The sequence below is a fragment of the Ptychodera flava genome, unplaced genomic scaffold (assembly GCF_041260155.1).
Source record: "Ptychodera flava strain L36383 unplaced genomic scaffold, AS_Pfla_20210202 Scaffold_51__1_contigs__length_905262_pilon, whole genome shotgun sequence".
NCBI classification, from domain to species: domain Eukaryota; kingdom Metazoa; phylum Hemichordata; class Enteropneusta; family Ptychoderidae; genus Ptychodera; species Ptychodera flava.
The window spans coordinates 13,913-34,440 of record NW_027248373.1 but is presented as its reverse complement, the minus strand read 5'-3'; the positions used below and the strand labels follow the sequence as shown (position 1 = coordinate 34,440).

At 36.4% G+C, this 20,528-nt stretch overlaps 1 long non-coding RNA gene across 1 annotated transcript; it reads left to right on the top strand.

The window, feature by feature from the left end:
• The first annotated feature begins 2,684 nt into the window (after nucleotides 1-2,684).
• Nucleotides 2,685-10,022, top strand: LOC139128368 (uncharacterized). The gene is made up of 4 exons (XR_011551275.1): nucleotides 2,685-2,981; nucleotides 6,192-6,313; nucleotides 7,553-7,629; nucleotides 9,233-10,022. It is a non-coding gene; the product is annotated as an uncharacterized lncRNA (long non-coding RNA).
• Nucleotides 10,023-20,528: the final 10,506 nt, after the last annotated feature.

The window sequence follows — 20,528 nt, the reverse complement described above, 5'->3', positions numbered from 1 at the left end:
CACTTGTAGTTACTTATAGGCATATACATATTGAGGTAAAAGATCACAAAGGCCCAGTGAAATTTTGGAAAAAAACTACGTCCCTGCCATATTTATCCTCATGTACAATAAAACAGACATCTAGCACTCTTTGTTGTTAAATAATTATATATGCACATAATTAATGAGGTAGGGGATGTGGCGTTATAAGGTCACGCATCATACCGAGTATGATGGTATACCACTTATAATTACTGATTAATAGGCATATATGCTTATTTGAGGTCAAAGGCTATCAGCGTAAAGTGACATTTCGTCAACAAAATTCCTCTCATACATATTATTGTATATCAAAAATTAGATCTAAAGCTATATTTGAAAAAAGAGGATGTGATATGTGCATAAATAATAAGGCACTGAAAGTTGCTGCTTAACTGACACTTTTTTCAAATATATTGCTTCAATACTCACCCCTGTATACCAAAATCATACCAGTAGCTCTATTGACTAGCCCATCATTAGATATGCGCATACTCAATAACGTACAGAATATGTTGTGTTAAATATAACCCACCATACAAAATATGAATGGTATAGCACTTGTGGGAACTGATTTATAAGCTTACATGCATATTTTCGGTAAAAGGTTACCGAGGTCAACGACATTTCATTGAAAAAACTTCCTCCACTAGTTATCCCTGTGCACCAATACTCATTAGTCTTGCTCTATCTCCTATGAGAATTAGAAAAAGATATGCACATATTAAATGAAGTACAAAAACTGCCTTCCTCTACTCATAGGGACAAAGTCAGCCACTTTCTACAAATTTTTCGATGGCAAAACACCCTAGTCAAATCAACAGGCGACCTGAAATATAGATATATAGAATCGCCTTCTTGCTCTGTACGGTAATGTTCAATGTTTTATGGGCGTCCACGCTATTTGAATTAACTGCCGTTGTTTAAACTATCACAAAACTAATTACTATGCATACTACTGCACAGTCATCGTGTGGAAAAGTATGAGTGGCCTGTTACCCTCAAATAAACTTCTGAGCACAATGGCTAACGACGAAGACACGTATAAACAAACTACTGTAAAATTGTGAAACTAAAAAGTTAACTTCAACTATCGAATCACACGGACTGTGAGATAGAAATAGAAAAGCATACCTAATTGTTCTGTGATAAAACTAAAACGATGTAATATTTCTATGGTGATAGTGAAATAGGCACAGAGCAATACATTTTCTTTGCATTTGGGGTGAGCAAATCTAGATATACATCAAGTTACGTTGCCGTTTCAGATAATTTGGCATTTTCTGGCCATTCTGCGTTTTGTTTTTGAACATAACATAATCACTTGTTGAATTTTGAAACATCGTGCGACTGAAAAAGTGACATCTTGACTCTGTCGAGTACTGTTGACCAAAACTGCTCACGATTGTTAGTTACCTCTTGACACACAAAATCTGTTCAACTGTCATTTAAGGGGGCGTTTCTCTGTACCCCATGCGACTATTTGTATTTATCATACATGCTATGCCTGTATTGCCGTTGTCCTATTGTTTAGACAGTACTGATATGAACCCGTATTTTAACATGTTAAAATACGAATTATATTTTCACTGTAACCGAACTACTTACAGTTACGTGTGCGTGTTACCTTCACTGGTATGAGCTGTAACCTCCACAAATGTAATAATCTCCACAAATGTAATATCAACCACAATTGTAATAAAATCAACCACAAATGTAATAAAATAGTCAACTATTAATGTAACAACCCGCAACCACAAATGTAAAAAACAAATTAACCATAAATGTAATAAAACTCAACCATAAATGTAATAAACTTGAACTTGCATATGTGATCATTTGTTATCAATGCCTGAGTAAATAATAACTGTAATAAGACTAGTGTAATGTTATTGCATACTTTCCTGAAACTAGGTTTCCTTTCCGAAACACAGAATAGAATACTTTGAGAACGCTATCAAAAACGGCGAGGTACCGATCAAACCGTTAGATAATGGAAGTGGAACAGCAGTTCTAGACACTGATAATTACATAATAAGGAAGCGTCAAAATACTCGTCAACCAGTCAATTATCGCAGGATATGAGGCACGATTCATTTATGCAAATGAGATTTTGGGTAGCGGAGGTAGCGGATCATATTTCCAAGTTTCATCTATTTGTATCTTCTTAGTATTGTTTAAAAGTATAGTACTTGCTTAATGTCAAACAATTACACCTAACTATCAACCTTTAACGTGTCAATTAAGGTTCCAAGACAAGAAATTGACCATTTTAAACCAACAATTCTCTAGTGTTTCAATGCTTTGAGATATGTGGCTGAATTTGTGTGAGTGCAAGTTGTTCAAAGGGTCTTCAAAAGTGTGTCTCAGAATTTTTTTAAACCTTCTACAACAGTTTTTATGCCAGAAAAACTTCCAGAGCAGTGAATTTAAGCGTAGTTGATTTCTTTAAAATTGTGCTCCAAAAAAACTAAGCAAGATATAAAAAATCTGAGACACACTTTGGAAGAGCGTTGTGACAGCTTGCATTCCAGCAAGTTTGAGTCAGACATTTTGAAGTATTGAGACAAAACATAGGGAAAACCGATTTTTGAAAGGTTATGCAAATTACCGTGTCACGTGATAGTTATGTAAACAATGGAGACACTGTGGTTAGCAAAATGTTCCCCTATATCTAGGCTTTCAGAAAATGTATACTTTACAGGGGTTCTGAGCTTATTAACCGTTAGAGAATTGTTAGATTAAAAAGGTCAAATTTCTTGTCTTGGAACCTTAAGCCCAACACGGCACGCACTATATTCTGAACTCGGATGGTTATGTCTGCCGTGTGTGCGTAACTAGTGCGAACAGCTTCAGCCAGCTGGACCGACTGTACAGCCACGGTCGTGGAGGGTCGTGGTACAGCACATCTACCGAACACTAACTACGTTCCCGGTTTTTGTTCAAGTTAAAGAAAGATAGTGGTAAGTGCCTACTGCTTTGTATTCCTATAAGACACTGTGCGGCTGTTATGAAGCTAATAACGTTAACCCTTTCCCGATTTTTGTCGTGGGTAACTTGTGAACTGCAGTGGCTTCTACGAGTCACTCGACCCACGCTCGACCCCTGACCGTTTCGACCCCTTCCATGCCTTCGGTATGAATGAAACTTGTATCATTATCATCTCGAAAGTACGTCCTCAGATTTTTCGATGCTCATAGCACTTTGAAAGACTTTAGTGGAACCTTGTAACGTCGGGAACGCACCCGAATGGCTCGACAGATACATTGTGTGCGGTGGGACGCCGTATAACGCCGGGAACACACAGCACGGTATTCAGGGCACAGTTACGTGTGGTTCATTACACAGCGGTCGCGGTCGCGGTTATGCATACCACGGCCCCCGTGTAATTCTGATGCAGGGCCAGGCCGGCATACCACGGCCGCCGTGTAATTCTGATGCAGGGCCAGGCCGGGCCGAATAAAAAGAGGTCAGTCAGTTGCGAGCTGGGCCAGTAGGAGTATGGTTATATGATGAGACTACAGTATTCTTCTATTTTCTAGGTCATTCATGAGCGCGATGTTTGCAAACTTCCTTCCGCCATGGAGGTTATCTCGCTTCAACGCTAACTACACGATGACATCGGCCGGAATGTGGTACATCGTATTTTGCTTTCCATTAAAATACCTTTGAACCTACGATTTACTACCGTCAAACCATAGCATAAAACGTTATTCATCCAACGATCAATGATTAAGTCATTGTTACTGCCAATTTATACCTCTCGATCGTACTCCCTACCCGCGATCTGTTGAAAGGGTGAGGTCGACCAATGTGTTTTTCAGAGTTAAACGTCAGACGTTCTCGTTGTTTACTGAATGTTCAACAAAATAACATAAAAAAAACTAAGTTGGCATGCGTATGGCATGAGTTGGTCGGCGCGGGCACTGGCCGAGCTCGCAACTGGCAGACCTCTCAGGTTACCGGCCGGTGTACTTGCTGTGTGTTCCCGGCCTTGTATGGCCTCCCCATATAACTCTGGGAACACACAGCATTGTACGTAGGGCTAGGCCGGGTCCATCAAAGTCGCCAAAAACTATGAACAGTCTGCGCGCTGCACTTGGTCGTAAAAGTGTCTCCGCATTTTGTGTATCGAAACAGCTAAATTGTTTGTTTTAGAAGCCAATTTTCCCAGGAAAGATACATGATCTATTCAGTAAAACGTCATGAAACAAGAAAGATGTGACAAGGTAGAGGTGAGCACAACAAGAGAGTGTGAAATATTGGGGTCTAAACGGATAGGGGTCGAGGTGACTTAGTCCGAGTCCTACTGCAAACGGTGCACGTCTGGGCCATGTCCAACATGCGCTTCCACCGGAAATCTGGAGATTTTTGGAGACAGAGCTCACTCTTCTTTTGTTCAGTTGTCGCTTGATTCTTCGCTATTCGTTCAGCCCTTTACCCAGTGAATGTAAGCCTTTACCATTGGCATCACATTGCCTTTGACTGTGCATTCGAATCCAACTTAGAATACCTGGGTCAGTCCAAACATTCAATAATTGTTGTATTTTTAAGTATCTTAAATTAAGGAATGCTCTTTCCCCTATATATTTCCTCTTTGTCTACATATAATATATTTGAAGTTTTTCTATGGGCCTGGGTGAAAGAGATTTTATTAAAACATTATATCATCAAGTGAAGTAAGAATACGTAGATTATATGTTAATATTATAGTATTCTTGGGAGTTTGAAACTAAATCTTGGCTAATAAATATAAAGTTCACGAGCAATAATTATTGTTTATCGAGCATATCCTTTGGAAAAAAATAATCAGAAAGTCAGCCATGCTGAAGGGGTAAGCCTGATTTATGTTTCACATTCCATAATCATGTACCAAGTTCCCAGGTCTTATGGTTTGCGATTCACTCAGAATTTAATTCAGACGTGTGGCTGACTTTGCTGAGAATGAATCGACATGGAAGCATTAACAATCTTTATTTCCTGGCATGCTGTACTATCAAAACATTTTCAAGATTTCAGTGTGTTAACGCTCATGGTATGTTTTAATTCCCAATAACAATCAAAAGCTATGTTTCTTGTACCAAACTCAACTGAGGGAGACTTCAGTAATTATGAGCAGGTGGGTCGGGGTGTTAATTGGTATGCATGAGATTGCCAAAGGAGACCCTCCCATCCCTTTTTTTCTCAAATTCTGCCCCCCCCCCCCAAGTCTGTATTCACAAATCAAATGAAACCGTCCTTTTCTTAACATCAAGACGGCAAATTCTCTGACATATTGGGGAATAGCAATTCTGTTTACATATTAATATAATAAATCTTGTAAATCGTAACATCAATGGTCTCCACGATTGGATTGAAAAATTGTGCTGCCTCATTTCCATATTTTAGCATAACATTAGCATACTATCTGCCTAAAATTTGAGTACCTGTCACAACTTTCCTAAACATGTCACTCTACTCAGTAGACATGATGATCACATTATGAATAGACTCTCAAAAAGCAATTGAGAATAACAACTTTGTAACTACATGGAACTTCACTGTGTATCAAGTGAAGTTACATGTAGCATGATTCATGAAGCTGGTCAGTTTTCTAGAAAAAAAATTTTCTTTGAAATTGAAACACTTTGTAAGAGTATTGACTATGATAAATACCAAACGTTTTAATCTTTCAAAAACTACCGCAAAAATACAGAGTTGAAAGAAAGTCACATTCCAAAGTGGCCTTATTTTGTTACATGTTTTGTAAGTGGGTAATTCCAACACTCAGCTAGCTGCCACATTTAATGGGCCTGTGGAGAACTCTGATTATGAAATACAATTTTATACTCTTTTAATGGGGTCCAGTGAGTTGCTGTAAGTTTGATGAAATTTTAAAAATTGCAGTCTGTGCTATTTAAAGGGAAATTTACCAAGGCTGATTTTCACATGTGTGCTAGCTTCTAGGTTGCTATAATATGGGAAAGCCATTTTGCCATTTATAACTCCCATTATTTTTTACAAAAACGGGTAAAATTAGTTACAGAAGTTGCAGTTTAGGGCTTCATCAATTTGATTTATTTTGAATCATGGGGGAAAAGTGCCAAGGTTGTAGGAGTGGTGATCAAGACTCAGAGTCATTAGCTTTCATTTTGAACTCACTGCGGTGTGTATGTGATTTGTTCTTTTAAAAGCTGTAGGAGTTGGGTGAAGATGTTGTCATGGATACCTGTCCTAGGACACTACCATGGATCCCAGTCCTGAGATCGCTGTCATGAATTTCTGTCCAAAGGATGTTGATCATAAAAGTGATATTGTAAGTTCTGAATAATTTTCCTAATGCAGTATAAATATATGCCAGATAGATTCAGATAGTATCATGCATCTAGAAGTCATGTTATCATGGTACAAATACTTCGCAACAGTATGTGTGTACAAATAGGAATAAATAAGACCATTTTATGCATTTGTTGTTGTTACTTCCTTGTTTTGTCGTAGTTGAGCAAAGGCATTTCTGCAGTTGTGGACTCAAATAACCAATGGCTCATTTGCATATCAACCAATCCGATCACTTCAAAAAAAGATAAACAAGATGTCATCAACATCAAACACTCACATGATGAACTACATGTATACTGTACATAAATTTCATTCCAAAGTATCCCTTTGTTTGCTTTTCAATCGTTTAGGCCAAAAATGGGGTTGTTTCTCATCCTCGAACGTATTAATCTAGACCAACTGCATCAACCTGCCTCCTAAAATATCAGGGGCTGTGCCATATACATGTGGCTAAAACTATCAATTGCCAAGAAAATTGCGAACATGACATCCTGTGCATTTTGGTAAATAAACATTTTCCTGGTGCCTTGCGATTCATCAACTGTCTCAGAATGCTGCACATGCTCTTGTTCTGGCATCTCGCAAATTTCTTTAGGGCATGGTGCTCACAGACCATGAAATTGATGGACTAGAAGATCAGGCTTCATTAAAGTCTAGCATGTTTTAACAGAAGGTAATTTAGCATTGTTAATAGATCACCTCCCCCATTCAAAGTAATCTAAAAAAAGAGAATGAAAGTTACCTTGTTTTTTAAAAGCTTCTCGTTTTTAGACTTCTTTCTCGACTATCACGATTTGGGAATATTTTCTTGTTAATTTTTTTTTTTACAGATAGTAAAACTTGTGAAGCAAACATTTCCTATACAGTGCATTTTAATATATCCTTGAATATTTGAAGGTCCCTGAAGACAGAGATACTGTACACATGATTTTTAGACTAAGCTCTTACAACAGATAAAGCCAAGTGGTTGAAAATACATATACTTTTGGCTCAATACTGCTTTTTACTGACTGTGCAGGTGGGAAAGTGATACTGTCTGGCAGGTACTCCAAATCATGATTGAGTAGTGCTCATAAGTTATCTCTTCTTCTGCAATGTCAAATACAGACATTCTGCATTTCTAAGATGGATATTCAGTTACATTGTACATGACTGCAGGTAAAAATATTTAGTTTTGCTAAATGATTTATACATGATGTATGCTTTTTTTGCTTAGCTTCAAGGGAAAAGATGCAAAGGAAAAGAAAGCACCATGTTCTTCTGGAAATGAGAAAGAGAAGCCATATAAAACTGGTCAGTGAATTGTTAATGATATACTGACGCCTTGCCAGTGTACTGAGTGGTTGTAAGGACAACACAGTACATGTACATGTGCTTGCCTGTTAAGTTGTGAGTTACCTGAAATTAAATAATTTCCTTTAATTCTTAAATTAAGGGGAAATTATTTTAGTAACTTTCAGTCATTAGGGCCTACAGCCAGTCAGTATGTTTCTAGATATAGACCTCATTTATGCACACTAGAAGGATGAATTATCATTGATAGGGTTTCTTTGTTCCTCTCACTCATGGCAGCTTAGAATGTGGAACTGACGTGAAGTAAAGATTATATTAAACTGTGGAATTTTATTCTCCTTCCCAAGTTTTCTGCAGTAATACCTCTTCTTGACCTTTATCCTGTCCTTTCTATCCCTTTTAAGTGAGGTATAAACTGCTTTTGTGTAAAGATCTCCACCATCTCTGAGTCTGATCCTGTCACATCCGGGTTCCATTATGAGTATGAATAGGTTGCATATATTCATATCATCAAAACCAGATACTGTGGTATCCAGGGAAATTCAGTGAAACCTTTTTTGTATTGATAATTTTTAAAAACAAACTATACAATCTGAGTTGACTGCAACCTATCTATTCAGCATAACTCTCAGACACTCTGTTTGTTCCCTCAGAACAGTAGCTGTAAGTTTTGATGATTTTGTAATTAATTTTGTTCTTAATTGTACCAACTGCACTGTCTTTTTCTATTGAGAAAAGCATGTTGCATGCCCAGTGTTTAACTTGTGAAGACAGCATATATCATATATGAAATTGTGATTGTTAGCAAATTAATTTTAGTCCACACCAAAATTTACAGTGCACTTTGATTAGGTGAAAACTTGACATTTCAAGGGAGAAGAAAAGATAGTTTAGTTGGTACAAAAACATTTTTTTTTTAAATTAGAAAAGTAACAGGTGTACTGTCCCTTTAATTAAACTTAAATTAAGACTGTCTAATGATGTGTGTTTTTGTGATGTCTATACAAATGTGTAGTATATGTATTACAGCTAATCAAACCAGTCTCAAGTGGCCTTTTAGTCAGGATGTAGTGGATGCTAAATGTAGCTTTTATCTATACTGTATTGCATTATTCAAGTTAAAGTCCAGAGAAACTATGTCAGTTAAGCAAGTGATTTCCCTCCATTCAACCCCCTGCTTCAAAATCTGAGACAGTACCACAGACTGCTTTGCTTTAACAAGGTATATCTGTGTGATTGTTTGCTTTGAATGGGATCTTTAAAATCGGTTCCTTTGGAAGACTTTGCCATGGATTTTACTTTTTGGGAGGGCTTTGGAAGGAATTATCATGGGGTGAATATTAGACAATGTGAGGGGTTATACTCAAGTGTAGGCTATCATTGAACAACACTAATTTTGATGCCTGGCAGTATCTTGACTCCATGTAATCCTCTTTCTAACAGGCTCCATAGACAAAGCATAGAATAAATACCACTTGGGAGAAAGAGGATTAAACAAACTGACATCCTGAACATGAAAGAGTTTCAAACAATGATCAAAGTTCAGTGTCCTCATGTCTCTAATTTTAAATTGTTCAATTTCTCATTTCTTACCTTTCCATAGGAAGGAAGCATGCTACATTCATGGATGAAAAGTACCACCGACTGAGGCTGAGGAAGAAGCCATTGACAGGTACTTTTTGTCACAGTAACAAAGTCTGAAGCTGAAAATACCATGTGCAGGGAAAAGTTTTGTACAACAGGGACTGGAAATAACTGAAATGGCATGTTAAAAGCTGAGCCATAGCATTAGGAAAGCAAACATTTACAAGAGACTACAGTTTCACTATCACTATAGACTACTCCTAGGCAATGCAAATGCAGGATCATATTAATTATCACACTGGTATGATTAGTCCAATCCCCATGTGGATTGCATCTTCATATAAATGATACATACATGTACAAAGGAGTAAAATTGATGGCTGATGTAATTCTTACAAACTTAAATAGCTTTTAATCCCTATAGACACAAGGACAATGTATTGGAGCATACATATATGCAATGTTACTTTCTTTCTGATATTATCAAAATTTGCCAGCCATTATTATTTTCATGTCTGGAGCTATTACTTTGGCATGTGTGAACTGAGGAAAGTGCACCATGACCCACGTATGTCCAGTGATTGTCTTCAAATGTGATAAGATTTGAAATGTCAATGTGTTGGCCTGCTATCTGTTTAATTTTTTATCATACAAAGGGCAATACAGAAAAACAGCAATACTTTGTTGGTGATTTTGAGTCTTCTCACTGAATTGCAAGCACAAACATTGAGAATTTCAAATATTATTTCATTCAAACATATTCCTTTTATCTATATATTTCAATTAAAGCACCTATTTACCAATTTTAACTGTATCATCTTTCGTGAGTTCTTTTTCAGGGGGTGTCAAGTTACATAATGTTAGTTGCATTATGGGTGAACAAGTTCAACATCACCTTAGAGTTTGACGATGTTGAGTATTGTGACTTTGATGGAAAAATGCCTTTACAGATATTTTCTTTGCATGTGTGTTTCATCTTTCATGTAGTGAGAATCAGCGCTATACAATATCTTCCTTTCACACTAATTTTGCTCCTGAAGCACAACACTTCTTACAGACTGCTTCATAGGGGAGAACCATTTGATTTTTTTGGGGGGGGGTATGGGAGCAAATTTTTTTTTCCTGTCACAGTGACAGCAATTTTTTTGTAAGAGCTGCATCAATTTTTTTTTCAAATGGAGTAGCAATGCAATTTTTTTTTCTTTGTCATCAAGTTTGTGATGCGTTGTATATAAGGGAGCCGTCATTATTTACGGCCTGAAACTCAGAAATTTCAAGTGACACCCCCCCCCCCCCCCCCCCCCGTCAACCATGATGAATTTGAGTAACTCCCCTCTCTAACTCTGAAATTTTGACTGATCCCCCCCACTTAGAAAAGTTAAATACATGTATTTGTAAAATTTACAAAATACAGCAATGTAACAGTAAAGACCTTTGAAATCCTGATGTACTCTGCTAGACTATCATCAGTTATCTCATGATGGTTCAAAAAAGGTGAACCCATCAAAATGATATTGCAAGTCACAATAAAATAAAGATATAAAAGCTCACGCAGTATCTAACCATATAGTATATTGTTTAATTGGATGGATATTATGACAGGGTTTTCACTAGGATATCTGACCGGGCAGAATTTGAAAGTACAGGGGGGAACACGTGAGAGGCTTTGGGGGGAAGTGTCACGGGCTTTCCCCTATCTTGCATGGAAAGTTTAAGATATTGATGTGTGCAATGGTGCAGTTTTGTGCGATCTGAGAGGTGTTTTTTAATTTTTTTACTAAGTGAAACTGTTAGAACACCCCAAGGGGGAGAGCACGAGAGGGGGTTTCCCCCTCTCGTATTGGAAATTTTGGGAAATTGATGTGTTTAATGGTGCAATCTGAGAGGAGTTTCAGGTTATTTTGCATTTGGTAAACTGTTTGAAAATGACATTGAACACTGCAATATTTTTTTTACATTTTATGCATGATCAGTGTTTGTGTCACAATATTCAACAACCAAACAATGACAATACAATTTGTGAAAAATAGTTCTGTTTGCCAGAGACTGAAGATAAATAAATATACAGGAACGGAAAATTTGTGACGTTCTGTGTCATTTCTCCAGCTGCCAGCTTCTAATGAAAAGCATGAGTATGGTATGTTTAACTGTCAAAATGGTCATTGAACTGAGGTAAATGAAAACATGTTTCTGTGATAATAAAGGATGAATTCACAACAGTTCAGTTTTGTCCTAGATCCTGTGAAAATTTTGAGAAATTGATGTGCGCCACGGTGCAGTGTAGTGCAATCCGATAGGTATTTTAAATTTGTCTTTTACCAGTAACACTGTTAGAAGAGCCAGGGGGGGAGAGCACGAGAGGGGGTGCCCCCCTCTCGCATTGAAAATTTTGAGAAATGGATGTGTGCAATGGTGCAATCTGAGATGTGTTTCAATTTATTTCGCCAAAATAAATGAGTAACCCCGTCCCCTTCTCCTCTCCACATTTTGAGTAACGCCCCTGAAGTTTTCAATTTTTTAGTGACCCTCTCCCTTATATTTCATTACATTTGTTGTTCCTCAATTTTTCATTGTCAACTTGTACATCTTCCTAATATATTTATATTTAGAGAATACTATATTGATTTTAACACTAGTTTATTGACTCCTGTCTTGTGTTTTAAAATTTTCACATTTACAGAATTCAAAAAGTCCCCTTTAGATAGTGTCTATGCCATTGAGATATTGCATCAGAAATCCTGAAATATGATTTCTTGGGTCAGGAAAGGGAAGGAAAACATTGAGTGCACTGAGGTGTAAGTAGACCTATGTAGTGCATGCTTATATCATAAGTGCTGGGAAAAAAACATAAGAATTGCTTGTGGTAAAAACATTTGCGCCGCCTATGGCGGCGCGCCGGCAAAGAATACATGAGAATAGGGTTTCCAAATTTTGCTAATTTCTGGTGCATTGTGACAATTTTTTTTTTCACTATTGTCTGTTATGATAATTTTTTTTTCTCAGGCCATGGCAGGATCAATTTTTTTTTCTTCTATCTCACCTGGCGACAATTTTTTTTATCTCAAAATCCTCCATAACCCCCCCAGAAATCAAATGGTGTTCCCCTAAGTGAGATTTTAGCCTGCTGTCAATGACACAGAGCTTTATTCAGATAAGTGGATTGTCCTCAGTCCTCCATCCTCTGTGTTCCATCAACATTCATCTTCTTTTCAGGAACTGCTAGTTCAGTTGCAGGTTCTTAGGGAAAACTGAAGTTCAAATTTTGCATATTTGTATTTTCCAGCAATTTTGTTGGTTTTTTTGTCAAAAAATCTTCGACTCTGAAATCGTTTGTCCTACTGGTCTGAAATTTGGTATGTGGTTTGCTAGAGGGAACCAGAGTTTGTTCGAACACTTGCGGACTTTGTAAGTTAGGAACAATTCCCATTTTTGGTCAAAAAATCTCTAAAAGAGTTTGTTGCACAAGTTTGAAATTTGATGTGCAGGTTGCTAGGGGTGACATGTCAGGTTTGTCAAATTGCAGTGATTTTGCATATTTGTATTTTAGGTCAGTTTTTTCCTGTTTGTGGTCAAAAAATCTTCGCTGACTACCAACTTTGAGCCAAAGGGATTTTTGAGTGACAAAATATTAGAAACCTGTTTCAAGCCAAATGATATTCGAGAGTAGCAGCTCCAAGATTTCAATTTTTCTGGAATTTTGTTCTGTTTATCACCTACTCTGTTGGCTAAAGTATGTCAAAATGTCTGTATTCATCTATTTAACACAGCCTGTATGTATATTGTCAACATTGTTACTGTGAAAAGTGAATTTCAGTTCAGGCTATTCATAGATAAGATATCCAGACTGTTTAGAAAGCTGAAAGCACTTCAGCATAATTAGTGGCAAGCAGGTGCAGTTGACACTCACCACACAATAAATATCAAAATTGTCATGAGTGAGCAATTATACCTCTACTATTATAAATCTTCCTGTAAATCTTCTAATTTCACGTCACATTCTTATTTCAATAATGAAATACTTTTCATTGAAATTATACCCTGTAGGTGCAAATTAATGTTTTTACTTTTTGTTGTTTAAAAATAGTTTGCTTGATGGTTGTTTGCTAATGAGAAACAGATGTCTACAAATACACCCTATATACAGCTTAGTTATCCATGTGAGTTAAGCAAACTATGGTGACATCACTGACGAACATCTAGACTGCTTTCGTTATTACAAGTAAATCAGTTGCATAGAAAGATGGTATTTGCACATTTTCCATTGCAGTGTATGGCTGCGTTCACAAAAATGAGGGGAGTCGAAAACTTTTGGGGTAGTAGGGGGGGGGGGGACTTGAAACTTTTGCTCTGCCTGAAGGGGGATATGAAAATATTTTGCTTCCCTTTTTTACAATTCCAAGGTTGGTGGGTAATTCAATGAAAATTGAATAACATTTCAATGTCATCCAATGTTTCTAATGTTAGCAATAATTAAACAAGATCTAGAAGCATTTTGTCGCATTTCACCATTTTTGTCTTGAAAAGATGTACACTTTACATGTATGTATTTGCATTAAAAAAACAAACAAGTAGGCCAATTAGTATCGGAGCACTGCTGCACTTGTTAGCACCTGTTGATAATGTTTTCAATATTTCTATGCAATATATCAAATACAGTTCTTGCTGTCTCCCTACAGCATGCTGAAACACACAGTATTCAGTTTGTCATCAAAAGCCTGCATATGTGAATATTTGGTGGTAATTGAATTATAGACTCCAGAGTAAAGTCATATGTCTGTGATACAAATGCAGGATACAAATTCACAGACTGTGTTCGCAAGCTGAATACTGGATAGTTCGAACTGCAATATTCTGTACGAAAAAGAGCAAGAATGCAGTTGTATAAACTGAACAAAATTATTGTCAAAATTATCAAAGTTAATACTGCTCCTGCCCTTCTTCTGCTCCCTATGGACAGTGTTAGTGTAACTGCATACCAGCAGTGACAGAGATAGCTCTGACAATGAAATAGCTGAAGGAGAGTTTGGGTCATGTGACGCTCATGGCAGGGAAACATACTTTTTCATAAGATCAGGCCAGAAAGCAGCACATGGAAGAGCAGGAGACTTGAAAGTTATCAGGGAGTTTTGAGTTCTGGCATATGAGAATAATCAAATATTAAAGAAAAAAGATGGGGGTTACCATGCTAAATTTTCTAAATTTTCACATTCTCATAGTAAAATAATAAACACACAAATTAAAGTAAAACTTTGTTCATAAAGACTTATTTAAATGATAAATGTGACTAAATGGTTTGATTTTACCAATTTACCATTGTTACACCAAACATGTCAGAGATTTAAACGTTTATTTGATAGAATATTTTTACTTACAGTATTGTCAATTTCGTAAAACGTTTAAGCATATAATGTATGCAGGAATTCACAATTTGCATACTCTCTCATGATCGTCATTTTGTATGTTCTTCAGCAGGTGCCATTGGCATGGCCAGAGTTGGATTTAGCTAAAGTTGACTTGGACTGATAAATCAAAAAAGTCCACTGATGTGTTTAAATATTAATTAATTTGAGAACTTGCCTTAGGAATATGGCTCTACAAATTGCTAATAACAAGCAGTGTTGTACATCTGTGAGCAGAACTGCCCAATACATGTTTTTTTTTTCTTTGAGTGCATACCTAATAATATGCGGCTCTATGAAAATTGGGGGGGGGGGGGGGGGGGGTGGATCTGAAAAATTAAAATTTCAATCGCGATTCCTCCAGCCCCCCACTAACCGTTAATGTGAACCCAGCCTAAGGATAGTCAATACATGAGCTTATGTCGCAGCGATGTCTGTGTGTCTATTTATCCATCTGTTGACCGTATATCTCAAAAACGGCTCATTAGATTAGAATCAAATATGGTACATAGATTTAGTTAGCAAGACTGATTAGTTTTTGGTGGGTTTGGCTTACATACTTTTTGCTAATTTGCATAATTAATGATTAAAACAACTGATATACATTGAGAATGACTGCACACAATTTGATTAGATTTGCTACAAATGTTGATCACACCAGGATATATCAGCTGTGAAAGATAGTAAGGGGTTACATGAAAGATTATTGCCAATTTGCATATTTAATGAATTGTCCTAACCTCACCTACGTTTGTTCAAATCATGGTGAACTTTGCATATTTGTATTTTGGGGGCATTTTTTGGTGTTTTTGGTAAAAAAATCTTCTTCTCTGTAACCACTTGTCCGATTGCTTTGAAATTTAATATTCAGTTTACTTAGGGTGACTTCAGTCAGATTTGTTCAAATCGTGGTGAAATTTGCATATTTGTATTTTAAGGCAATTTTTGTCATTTTGGTAAAAAAATCTTTAAAAATCTCCTTCTACAAAACTATAAGTCAGATAGCTTTGATATTTGGTACATATGTCCCTTTGGATGATCTATTTCAGATTTGTTCAAATTGTGCAGAAATATGAAATTTGCATTTTTAAGGCAATTTTTGCCATTTTTGTTCAAAAAATGTATTTCTCAAAAAGTAATGGTCTTATACTTTTGAAATTTGGTATACAGGTTTCTATAGATGAACTAAGTGATATGTATTGAATTTCTGATGAAATCTGTAATTTCGTATTTTTTAGGCAATTTTTGCCATTTTTGGTCTAAAAATGTGTATTTCCAAAACTACTCATCTGATAGCTTTGAAATTTGGTATACAGGCTCCTATAGATGAACTCAATGATATTTATTGAAATTATGATGAAATCTGCAATCTTTCTTTTTGGGGGCAATTGTTGCCATTTTTTGTCAGAAATTTTATTCTCAAAAAACTACTCATCAGATAGCTTTGGTTGACATGTTCCTAGGGATGATCTGATGTGATATATTCAAAGTATGATGACATTTTCAATTGTGTATTTTAGCAGCTATTTTATCCACTTTTTCTGGCCACTGAAATGAGCTATCAAAGATTTCCACCTTCTCATCAACATGTGTCAAAAATAGTTATTCTCTACATAAACACAGTGGAACTATATCGGCCGCTAGGTCGCTTGTCTAATTAGGGATATATATCTTGATTGACTTGACCAAAGTTGATGAAACTTACTCTCATACGCTGAAACACTATGATTCAACAATATTCAAAGTCATTAAGCATTTTTACTTCAGGCAATACCTAATTTGCATGTTTAATGAGCTTTCCAAATGGGGATATTTATCTGAATTGACCCCGAAGTTTACAAAACTTGCTATCTACATTAAAGATACTGTGATACAACATTATTGCAAGATGTTAAACATTTTTAAATCAGCCAATTCCTAATTTGCATCTTTAATGAACTTTCTTAATTAAGGATCTATATCTTTATTGATTCAACCAAAGTTGATGAAACTTGCTATGTACATTGAAGATACTATGATAAAAGAATATTAAAAGTCATTTAGCAATTTTACTTCAACCAATTCCGAATTTGCACACTTAATGAACTTTCCTAATTAGGGATAGTTACCAGGATTACTTGATCAAAGTAGGTGATACATGCTATGTACATTGATAATACCAGGTTAAAACAATATTGAACGTCATTTCGCATTTTTATGTCATCTAATTTGCATATCTAACGAGCTTTCACAGTTTGGCATACAGAACATAAAAGACTTGACCAAAGGCAATTACACTTGCCATATAAAGTGATGATACAATGAGAGAAGTCCAAGAAAGCATTTTTTATTTCAGCTAGATCTGGACTAGAATACATAACAATGGTCATTTCACATATACAAGCCGTGTTGGCAACCAGGACACCGAGCATTGGTCATGATGATCGGATTATAGTAAAATTCTGTAGTTGATACATTGAAACAGATAGTGAAAAATTAGTAAAAAGTTACAGCTAATGTCCCTTTAAGGTAAATTTGTCAATTTTCGTAAAAAAAAAATGTTTCACCAAAATCACTTGTCTGACAGCTTTATATTTGGTATACAGGTTCGAAGGGATGGGCGAAATGTAAGATATTCAAATTATAACGTAATCTACAATTTTGCAGTTTTGGCGCACTTTTTGTCATTTTTGGTCAAAAAGTGTTTCCCAAAAGTACTTTTCTGATAGCTTTGATATTCGGTGTACAATTTTTTGGCGGGAAATTATATTGTTGCATGTCACAAAGGATTTTAAAGGTTTTTTAAATTTTCAGTAACATGATACTTGAGTAAGCACTTGATACAACATAAGCGCAGTTGGCTTGGTAATATCTAAGCTTTCGAATATTAAATGATTCATATGCGTTTCTAGGTAATTATTTATCAGAGATTCTTAGTGTGAAAGGGGGCCGTTTCCTCTCAGCGACCCTGAAACACTGAAATACCTCATTGCTCATGTACTTGTCTCTTCTTGTCATGTGTTACAGCTCGCTTTTTTATCGTGGCATGATCTTTAAGTTTAGAACTGCGTCTTAAAGTAATTCAACGCTTAGTGTTTCTCGTCCTTAATCGTGGACTACAATTTGTTTCGTCGGGGCGTCATCTGTGGTGATTTTTTATGTCTGTGTAATAACGTGATCCGTTATATCACGTAGCAGTGATTTCGTCAGTCACAGTCGCAATCTCATTTTTGTCAGTCTGTCCTCTCGGTCATGGTGACTTCGAAGACGTCAGTGTATTTGGCTTGACCACTCGGCAGATCTCATTCGCGGCTTACAGATCCACCTTGGAATATTACAAAGGGTTTTGATTATACTCGAGGTTTATTCGAATAGAATAAGAATGGGGACAGATATTTGATGTATAACTTTTGCACCGTGTTACACGAGGCACAACTCTGGTTGCGTGGAAAATAGTGAGACCTTCCCCAATCTTTTGCATGAAAAATAGTGGCCTTGCCCTAAATTAATGACCACTACCGTCTCTATTTTAATGCCGGTACATATACAAATAAAGTGTTAATTATGATTTTCTGACAATTATTATTAATTCAATACTGCTCTCCGTCCCGGGCCATAGTGAAGGAAAGAACTGCACAAAATAATGTCTGATATGCAGCCGATTAAATTATGGTCCGGGAGGGGTTGCATTATATATCTTTATAGTTTTGACAGAAATGTCCGACAGTTATATCGATTAAATCCCGTCCTGGCCTATGCCTATCAGTCAGTAAATCACCAAATAATGACATAGTAACATGCACAGAGTGATTTTTTAAATAATTACAAAGTAACTTGGACATTTTGGGTTTGCCAAAGTTGTTATGAACATGTGACCCGAAGTGACTAACGTGTGAATGACGACGTACTTTATTTAGGTGAAACACTTGATTCAGTTAACCAAGCGTACAATAAACCTTAGAAACAATAGAAATTACAGCGACGAGTCAGTGTAGGTACAGCGACACTGGAGGTTAGTATAAATTCATCAATCCAATGAACGTGCTGATCTCGCCCCGGAAAATATAAGTGTTTTATAAGCATCTCTGTGTATTTGAAAAAATTGCCTATTTCCCGAAATTCAAGAGGGGGCGGGGCAGCTGTCCCTTTTCGTCCCAACCCCTTGGAGGCTACGGCCATGTAGTTTTGTTTAGTAACCTCTCTGCTGCCACAGAAGAATGATAAATCACACTTTGGTAGTGATAATATCTCCGAAAATAAAACTAGGACTTACATGGAAAGAGCCTAGATTCATCTTTGAAAAGAAACATGACCATGTCATGAAGTTATCGGAGATCAAAACCTCATTCAGGAGTTTCAGCTTGCAACTGCACTGAGAAATAAGGTCAGATACTCAGCTTTCTTACAATATTGTGTGTTCGTATATCGGGGAGTGGTATTCCGGCAAAGTTCAATATAGCGTAATACAGGTTTAACCATGCTATGTAAAGAGTGCTGCTCTACCTGTGGAAAGTGACTTTAAATTCATCAATTTCTGCAGTTTAAATTGCACTTTGACTTTGAAAAATTACAGCGCTGTATTGCTCAAGCATTGCATAGATGGCCTAATTTTGTAGATACTTAGATTGTGTTTTGTGCATTTTTATTCCAAAGGTATATGATATAAGCCATAAAGCTTTTCCTCCTTTTCCCTGAAAAAGTTTTTTCGACAGGGCACTACTTTGGCAACGACCCTAAGTAGGTATGACCATGACCTTCGATGACCTATATTGCGATAGCAATTAACTTACCAGCTTCAAATACCAACAAATACATATACCTTAAGTGTCATGGCATTTTCGGAAATGTCAGATTTTAGCTATTGCAGTGTCATGGCAACAGGACCAACACTCATACCCACCGCCAGATTAATGACAAACAAGCACATTATGATAACCGAATATCCTAGCTAACTGGAAAACATAGTGACGGGAAATGCCTAGGGGAAGATGGTATTTGGGAGACAATAGACTGTGATGGCCCATTGACTATATTAGTCCGTGGGCTAGAGGGGGTCTACGTGCACCCCCCCCCCCCCACAGGATAACAAACCTGTATTTTTCAGAACCCTGGGATCCCTAGAATACGAAATGGAATTTTAACAGAAAAAATATAGGGACGCAATAGCTGTTATGGTCATGTTTTGAAGGGTACCGCAAAATCACGATTTTCCAAGCCAAATGCATTTTCGTCAAATCTGTCTTCTTGTAAGTCATGTGCTGAGCTCATTTTTTAACATAACCTCACTTGTTTGGTATCATTAGAAAGGGAATTTATTCCTCTTTAAGATGACATATTGCATTATGCAATATCTTCTACACTTTTTGTCAAATATAACCAAAACTTACCCCTTACCCCAAAATTTAACATTACAAATTACAGAAAATCTCAAATTCTACCAATTTTTTAGCTAGGCATAATAAAAAATGCAATGCTTTGTCTGAAATCTGTTTTATTTGATACAGGGACATGTCAGAAATATGAAATAGACTTTTAACAGAAAAAATATTGGGAATCTACAGCTGTAACAGTCATATTTTGAAGGGTACCGCAAAATAATAGTGTTGCAGATTTGCATGCATTTTTGTTAAAACTGTCTTCCTATAAGTTATCTGCTGAGCTTGTTGTTGAATATAACCTGGCTTGTTAGGTATCATTAGAAAGATAATTTACTAATCTTTAGAATGACATATTGTAACATGCAATATCTTCTATAGTTTTCATGATATGTAACCCAAACTTACCCCATACCCCAAAGTTTACATTGAAAATTTCAGTCATAGCTAAAACTAAATTCTACCATTCTTTTAGCTTGACACAAAAAATCTGGCCGTTTTTGCTATTAAATCTATTTTATTTGGTACAGGAACATGTCAGAAATATGAAATAGACTTTTAA